This window comes from Aotus nancymaae, unplaced genomic scaffold (assembly GCF_030222135.1).
Source record: "Aotus nancymaae isolate 86718 unplaced genomic scaffold, 86718_ANA_hifiasm-v0.15.2.pri h1tg000027l, whole genome shotgun sequence".
NCBI classification, from domain to species: domain Eukaryota; kingdom Metazoa; phylum Chordata; class Mammalia; order Primates; family Aotidae; genus Aotus; species Aotus nancymaae.
In genome coordinates this window covers 1,159,146-1,167,616 of record NW_026988440.1, presented here as the reverse complement: position 1 = coordinate 1,167,616, position 8,471 = coordinate 1,159,146, and the positions used below count along the sequence as shown (strand labels likewise).

The 8,471-nt window shown below is 48.6% G+C and overlaps 1 pseudogene; it reads right to left on the bottom strand.

Moving 5' to 3' along the window:
* Positions 1-940: 940 nt before the first annotated feature.
* LOC105729137 (patr class I histocompatibility antigen, A-126 alpha chain-like) lies at positions 941-4,238 on the bottom strand (annotated as a pseudogene).
* Between the last annotated feature and the right edge of the window lie 4,233 nt (positions 4,239-8,471).

Sequence of the window (8,471 nt, the reverse complement as noted above, 5' to 3'; positions counted from 1 at the left end):
CTCAACTCTTCCCTCAAAGGTCACCTTGGCAACGTGGTGCACACTGACCAGCCAGCACAACAGCCACCTTCTCTGTCCCCACTCTTCATACCCTGGATTACCAGCCTCACTGCACTTACAACCTTCTAGCACTTTCCTTCCTTACTCTGGTTATAATGTATCTATCATCTGCCTCTTCCCACAACATATGCTCCAAAAGGCCAGAGATTTTTCTGATTTTACTTCAGTGATGTTCCCCAGATGCCAAACGATTCAAATGCAGGTGAATGAATGATCACTGTAGAGCACCTCCTATTCTAGAGAGGATCTTCATTAAAATAGACTCAGGCCAAATGCTGTTTTGTGGCAGCTACAGCACAAGGTCACCTCACACGGACATCCAGGCCACCTGTGCTTTCCTCAGCAGTGCTGCTTGTGGCCTCCCTCCCCCACCCTCTTCCCACACCAACCCCCATGCACACTGCAGCACACAACCAGGTATCTCTCTTCAGGAAAGAACAATTCTAGACTATGGATCCAATTTAATGAACAAATATGAATCTAAATTAGCCTCTGCTTTAGATTCATGAGCTGAGATTGGAGCCAGCACCAAGATCACTAGAACCAGGGCAGGGAGAGAGGGCAGGAAAGCAGAGCAGGAGCCCCAGAAGGAGGGCAGGAGCTGAATGGGTCTGAAAATTTGTGTTAGAAACACAGAGACTCCCATGTGCAGGGGCTGCCCTGGGTGATGTGTAACTCTCTGTGGTCACAGCTCCTGCTGGACAAGTTTCCACTGAAGGGACAAGGACAATGGAGAAGTGAAGTTGACACAGCTGAGGACTGACCACATAAAGCCCATGATGGACTCAACAGCAACTGGGCACAGGCCCCGTCCACACTCGGCTCCTCACAGCCTTCTCCATCCCCACCTGCAACAGACTCAGCACAGCAAACATATGGATCCTGGAAGGTTCTCAGGTCTTTATTTCCTCTCTCAAATTTTAGGAATTGACTTATTTAATTAATGCATCAACCTCTCATTGCAAATATTTGAGGAAACAAATTTATATTCAGATTCTTATTTTCAGTAGGGAAGTAAGAGTTTGCAGCTCAGTGCACCATGAAGTTGAGACAGAGATGGATACACCCAGCCCCACTTCTCTCGAACAGGAAAGGTGACTGCGGAGGGAACACAGCTCAGCATGGGAACAGGGGTCACGATGGACACAGGGATGGGCTGTCTCTCCACCTCCTCACATTACGCTAACAGGGACGCAGACACATTCAGATGCCTTTGCAGAAAGAGATGCCAGAGCCTCTTGAAGTCACACAGGGAAAGTGTGAAGAAATCCTACATCTCAGTCCCACACAAGGCAGCTGTCTCAGGCTACAGAAAATAGTCACGAACAAATTCATGTCAGTCATGGTAAGTGATGACACTCTGAACAGCCCACCACACACTCAAAATGTCCCAATCAAAGAATCCACATTACCCAGTCCTGTCCCCTCTGCCCCTAACTCTGCCCACTTCAGACCCCCAGGATCTCACCTTTACAAACCCTGAGAGACACATCAGAGTCCTTGGCACTGTCGTTGGCTGGGGTAGAAAAAAAAAACAAGATGTGGACAGAGCCCGCAGGAGATGTGGGACAGGAGAAATTATCAGGTGGGTGAGCTCCTCCACACTCCCGCCCCCACCACCTACACACAGCCTGAGAGTAGCTCCCCCTTTTTCCACCTGTGGGAAGAAAATGTCCTGTGAAAGGACTGGGAGGAGGCAAGGCCATGAGATCTTAGCAGAAACTCTGAGTCTTGGACCCAAGAGAAGTTTCCAGAACTATGACTACAGACCCAGGGCAGGATCGGAAAACACAAGGAAAGCAGGTGTGGGTCCTGGACCAACCGCCCTCCTAAGGTCTGTCCTCAGCGGGGACCTTCCCCTGACTTGTGAATGCTGGAATCAAAACCCCAACAACACAATCATCAAGGTGATACATCTGTCCTTCATTGTCACACGTGCTTCACAAAAGAATAAGTGCTGGCACAAAGGGCCCCAGGCTAGGTCGGCCCATGTGTGGATGGTCCTTCCCAGTAAGGAGGCAGGGGAACACTTCTAGTTGGGGCTTGAAACCCCAAAAGGGACAAGAAAACCCAGACCCCACTCCTCATCCTTTCCCTACCTGAGCTCTTCCTCCTCCACATCACAGCAGCGACCACAGCTCCAGTGACCACAGCTCCCAAGACAGTCAGACCAGCAGCGATGCCCACGATGGGGATGGTGGGCTGGGAAGATGGCTCTGGGAAAGGAGGGGTAAGTGAGGGGCCCTGACCCCAGGCCTCAGCCTTGACCCTGCTGAAGGCTCCAGAAGGGCTCCTGCTTTCCCTGAGACGAGACATGACCCCTCATCCCTCTCCTTACCCATCCCCCTCCTTACCCCATCTCAGGGTGAGGGGCTCTGGCAACCCTTCATGCTGCACATGGCACGTATATCTCTGCTCTTCTCCAGAATGCACCACCACAGCCGCCCACTTCTGGAAGGTTCCATCCCCTGCTGGCCTGGTCTCCACAAGCTCAGTGTCCTGGGTCTGGTCCTCCCCATCCCGCTGCCACGTCAGTGTGATCTCCGCAGGGTAGAAGCCCAGAGCCCAGCACCTCAGGGTGGCCTCATGGTCAGAGACGGCGTGGTGGGTTACTTGTGTCTTTGGGGACTCTGACGGGAAGAGTTAGAAAATTCATGCAGTTTGCATCTGTCATGGGACACCCCAGCAGCACCTATGTGACCATCCTCAGAATGGACAGGACACCTGGGGTGTCAGAACCCAGTCGCCAGCCTGGACACAGGCACCTGGGATAGTCTCCTATTCCGTGGAAAGTTCTAGTCTCTGAGGGAGCGACAGCGACTTCTGATCCTGATCTGAGAGGAGGCTGAGGGACTCAAAAAAGCTGGAATCAGACTTTCCAACACATTGAGCGTGAGGCAGAGAAGAAGACCTGAGAGAAAAAGTCACGATGCCCAAAGCTGCTGCAGGGGTCAAAGTGGACCTCTGATCGGTATTCCAGGGACTGTCTTCCCCTCCATTCCCTCAGAAACGTCATGCCTTAATTGTCCTAGAGAGCAGAGGGGGCCCTCAGAGGAATCTCAGGAAAACTCATGCCATTCTCCATTCAAGGGAGGGCAATATTCTAGGGCTGATTCCATTTTCTTCCCTTCCTCGTGGGAGGCCCGTCTGGGAGTTCTACAGGAGATGGTGAAGGCTCCCGACTGCCCCGTACCCGCGCGCTGCAGCGTCTCCTTCCCGTTCTCCAGGTGTCTGAGGAGCCACTCCACGCACGTGCCCTCCAGGTAGGCTCTCATTTCCTCCGCCACATTGGCCGCCTCCCACTTGCTCTGGGTGATCTGAGCCGCCCTGTCCGCGGCGGTCCAAGAGCGCAGGTCCTCGTTTAGTGAGATGTAATCCTTGCCGTCGTAGGCGTCCTGGTAATACCCACGGAGGAAGCGCCCATCCGGCCCCACGTCGCAGCCGGTCATCCTCTGGATGGTGTGAGACTCTGGCCCCGCCCCCGCGGTCAGCCCCAACCACCGAGCCCCGCCCCGCCCGGACCAACCCGCGGGGATTTTTTGGCCTAAACTGAAAATGAAACCTGGTAAAGGCGCCTGGGGCTCTCCCCGGTCCAGGGTCCGGGCGTGCCCGGAGCCTCGGGGTGGACCTCGGACCCGGAGACTCGGGGAGACCCAGGCGGTCTGTGAGGAATGGGGAGGGCCGGTGACCTGCGCCCCGGGCCGGGGTCACTCACCGGCCTCGCTCTGGTTGTAGTAGCCGCGAATGTTCCGCAGGCTCACTCGCTCAGTCTGTGCGTTGGCCATGGCTCTCTGTGTCTCCCTGTCCCAATACTCTGGCCCCACCTTCTCCATCCACTGCGCCCGCGGCTCCATCCTCGGACTCACGGCGTCGCTGTCGAACCGCACGAACTGCGTGTCGTCCACGTAGCCAACTTCGATGTATCGGGGCTCCCCGCGGACGGGCCGGGACACAGAGGTGCTCAAATACCTCATGGAGTGGGAGCCTGGGGACGAGGAGGGGCTGAGACCCGCCACACCCTCCGCCCGCCGCGATTCCCCGGGTCCTGCGCCCCCGCCGGGCGGTCCCTCGCTCCTCCCCGCAGAGGCCGTTTCCCTCCTGACCTCGCACTCACCCGCCCTGTTCTCGGCCAGGGCCAGGGCCCCCGAGAGCAGCAGGAGGAGGGCTCGAGGCGCCATGATCCCAGCCTCGGTGTTTGGGGAGAATCTGAGTCTGGTGGGTGACTGGGGACTTTAGAACCGAGACCGCCGCGACGCTGATTGGCTTCTCTAGAAACTCGACACCCAGTGGGAGTGGGAACTGGGGTCGCCTGGTGAGTATCCAGGAAGAAGAACCCGACACAGATTGGGAGAAGTGAAACACAGGGAAGTGGGAATCCGCAACGCTGCTCCCCAATGCAGAGGCGGCCCTTGGAGCCTGACACCCTGAGACCCACGCACAGGACCTGGACCTTTGTCCTGATCCCTCACAAGCCTCTTTGTCACACTGCCTCCGTGAGTCCTGGCCAAGGATCTGTCTGCGGAAACCAGGGAGAGAACCCCCAGGCTGCGCCCAGCCCCTTCTCCTTCACTTTTCGTCCTGGAATCCCCGACTTTGAACTGGACTCCCTACCTCCCACTTCTTACCTCTCCCCTCAGACTCTTGTACAAGGAAACTCACCAGGGGGAACTTGATGTCAGAGAGTGAGCTCGCCCTGGGAATGGAGGTGTAGAGACAGGGGTTTTCTCTCTATATCTGGTCAAGTTTTGTCTTAAGGCACCAGAGATTCTCATAGAGACCAGTTTCCTTTTTGTTTATTAATACAGTAGGTAGCACAGTACTGTCAATCCGTGAATGGTTAGAATTCCAATCTGTAAAAGACCTGTGTCAAAACAGCATTACAATTAAACTCTCAAACCTACGTTTTACTTTCCCAGACTATGGATCTGTGACTCTGGGTTGTTACATTTAAAATTATCTTCATTCTCTAGCCAGAGATTCCCCGTGTGAGTCCAGAACATCTCCTGAATACAGGTTTGTTACTGTATGTTGAACCGGGAGCCTGTAGTCGTCACCTCAAAGTTGCCAGTGCTCCATGCAGTCCCAATGCTCTTCACCGACACTCCAGCACTGCCTGTTTTTGTGAACTATGCACATCTAAGCAGTGTGCATACTTTGTTTACACACTTGGTATTTTTGTAACCCTTTTTTTTTAGTTGTAAGGAGGCCATTAGTTTTTAGATAGTCCCACAAAATGTATTAAATACCGAATGCAAAGAACCCCCTCCTAGGCTTTTCCACTGCTTTAGAATTATTTCCCCTGCTCCTTTTCATCACCTCCTGCTTCTCCAGCCCTTCTCTCTGCCCCATCATCCCTCACATCCTCCTTTCCCCTTAGTCCCCGCCACCCTGTCACTCCAGAATTGTGGCACTAACACCCTCGCTCACTTCCTGCCCATGTCTGTTCCCACAGTGCTCAGCCCTCCTGCTAATGTAACTCAGGTCATGTCATTTCTTCCCTTACAATGGTTGGATTGTGGTCTACCACTTTGCTATTTGTTTTCAATTTGTCTCATGTCTCACAGTTTCCATTCCTCCTTTGCAACTTTCTTATGTGTCAAGGAAACTTTTTTTGTTTATGGTTTTAATTCTCCCTGTGGTTTTTAACTGTATTTCTTTACACTAATTTTTTATTGTTCTGAGAATGGAAACTCGATTCCTTGAGTTTTCACAGTGAAGTTGAGGTAATGTTAAACTACATCCAGCAAAATAAAGGAAACTTCAAATGGTATACTGTCATTTAGCCTATCATTATGCTATTGCTGTTGTATATATTACATCAATATACATTATAAACTCAATGATACAGTGTAATACATTTTGTTTTAGGCAAGCAGTCATATGTCTTCAGGAAATTAAGAAAATGAGTGTGTATGTGATATGTGTGTTTGCATCACTTCTGTTGTTAATTGTTCCTTTCTGTGTATCTGAGTCACCATCTAGTATCATTTCCCTTCAGCCTGAAGAGCTTCCTTTAAAATTACATGTAGTACAGGATGCCTAGGAAATGAATTTTATGGTTTTGATGATCTACAAATGTCTTTATTTTTGCCTTTTTTCCCACCCGGGTTGTTTGTTCGTTTGTTTTGTTTTTTTTTTTTTTGCTTTTTAGGACTTTTACATATAACAAAAATTTACCGGTTTCAGCTGTGCCTTTTGGTGAATATTGGTGATTATTTGTAGTCGTGTAACTACCACACTGCCCAGTAGAGAAACACCAAATGCAAAGAACCCCCTGCTCAGCTCCTCCACTGCTTTAGAGTCCTTTCTCCTGCTCCTTTTCCTCACCTCCTGCTTCCCCAGCCCTTCTCTCTGCCCCTCTCATCCCTCAGACCCTCCTCTCCCCTCAGTTCCCACCGCCCAGTCACTCCAGAATTGTGACACTCTACAGAACAGTTTCTTCTCCCTAAAAACTTTCTTTCTGCCCCTTTCTATTTAATCTTTGCCTCTCACCTTCACCCCCTTCCCTTCACTCAACCACTGCTCTGCTTTCTGTCACTACAGTAGTGTAATTTCCAGAATTTCATGGACATGCAATTATATGTGATGTAGTCCTTTGTTTGGTCTCTCACTCAGCATAACAATGTTTGAGATGATGCCATTCATTCATTTTTGTTGCTGAGCAGCTGCCCAGTATTGCTGGAATCCCAGTTTACTCACTGGTTTCTCTATTCTCCAGTTGATAAATATGTGGATTACTCCAGTTAGGGTGTGTTATTAATGAAGCCACTGTAAGTAACTGCTTACAAGTGTGGCCTTATATTTTTATTTCTTTTGGATAAATACATATTTATGGAATTGCTGGGTCATGTGGTAATGGATAGGTAGCTGTATAAGCAATTGTCAAACCACTTTACAAATTGGCTGCAACATTTTTTGCGTTCCCACCAGCAACATCAGATATTGCAATTTTTCCATATTCTTGCCAGTATTTAGACTTACCATATGTCTTTTTAACTTTACCTATTCCAGGTGATGTGTGGTGGTTTCTCATTGTGGTTTCAACTTTCACTTCTTTGATGACCAGTATCGTTTGCTATCTTTTTATGTTCCTCTAAGTTGCTTATTACATATATTTTAGGAACTATTTTGAGAATTCAATGATTAATTCCAGAGACTTTTTCAGAATTCCCTAGTGTTTTCTACATATGAAATGAAGCTGGTGACAAAGAAAGACATTTATTTCCTTATTTCCTATCCATTGATCTTTTTCCTTTTAAAATTATTTTTACTTGGTAGAGATAAGGTCTCACCATCAGGCTGGTCTCAGACTCCTGAACTCAAGTGATTCTCCCACCTCGACCTCCCGAAATGTGGCTATTGCAGGCATGAGCCACCAAGCCCAGTTCTTCTATTGGTCTTTTATTTCATTTTCTTGCCATGTTGCACTGTTTAGGATACCTGTTAGGTGTTTAAACAAGGATGATGAGAGCTCACGTGTTTGTTTATAAGAACTTAAACAAATTTACAAGAAATAAAGCAGCCCCATTCAAAAGTGAGCAAAGGATATGAGCAGACACTTCTCAGAATAAGACATTTATGTGGCCAAGACAGATATGAAAAAAAGCTCAATATCACTGACTATTAGAGAAATGCAAATCAAAACCACAATGAGATAACATCTCTCAGCAGTCAGAATGGCAATTATTAAAAAGTCAAGAAACAAATAGATGCTGGCAAGGCTGTTGAGAAGTAGGAACACTTACACTATTGGTGGGAATATAAACTAGTTCAACCATTATGGAGGACAGCGTGGCCATTCCTCAAAAATCTAGAACCAGAAATACTATTTGACTCTGCAATTTCATTATGGGTATATACCCAAAGGAATATAAATCATTCTACTATAAAGACACATGCACATGTATGTTTATTGCACTGCTATTTACAATAGTAAAGATATGGAACCAACCCAAATGCCTATTCAAGATAAACTGGATAAAGAAAATGTTGTACATATACACCATGGAATACTACACAGCCATAAAAATTGAGTTCATATCCTTTGGAGGGACATGAATGAAGCATAAAGCCATCATCCTCAGCCCAACTAACGTGGGAACAGAAAACTAAACACCACGTTCTCACTCCTAAGTGGCAGTTGAACAATGAGAACACATGGATACCGGGAGAGAAACCACACACACCAGGGCCTGTTGGGGAGTAGGGGGTGAGGGGAAGGAACTTACAGGATGGGTCAGTAGATTCAGGAAACAACCATGGCAGGCTATATGTATGTAACAAGCCTGCACATTCTGCACATGTATCCTGGAACTTAAAGTGAAATAAAATAAATTCAACAAAAAAAGGAAGTACGTGTCTTACATGTACACATATGTTCACTGCAGCACTATTCACAATAGCCAAGACTT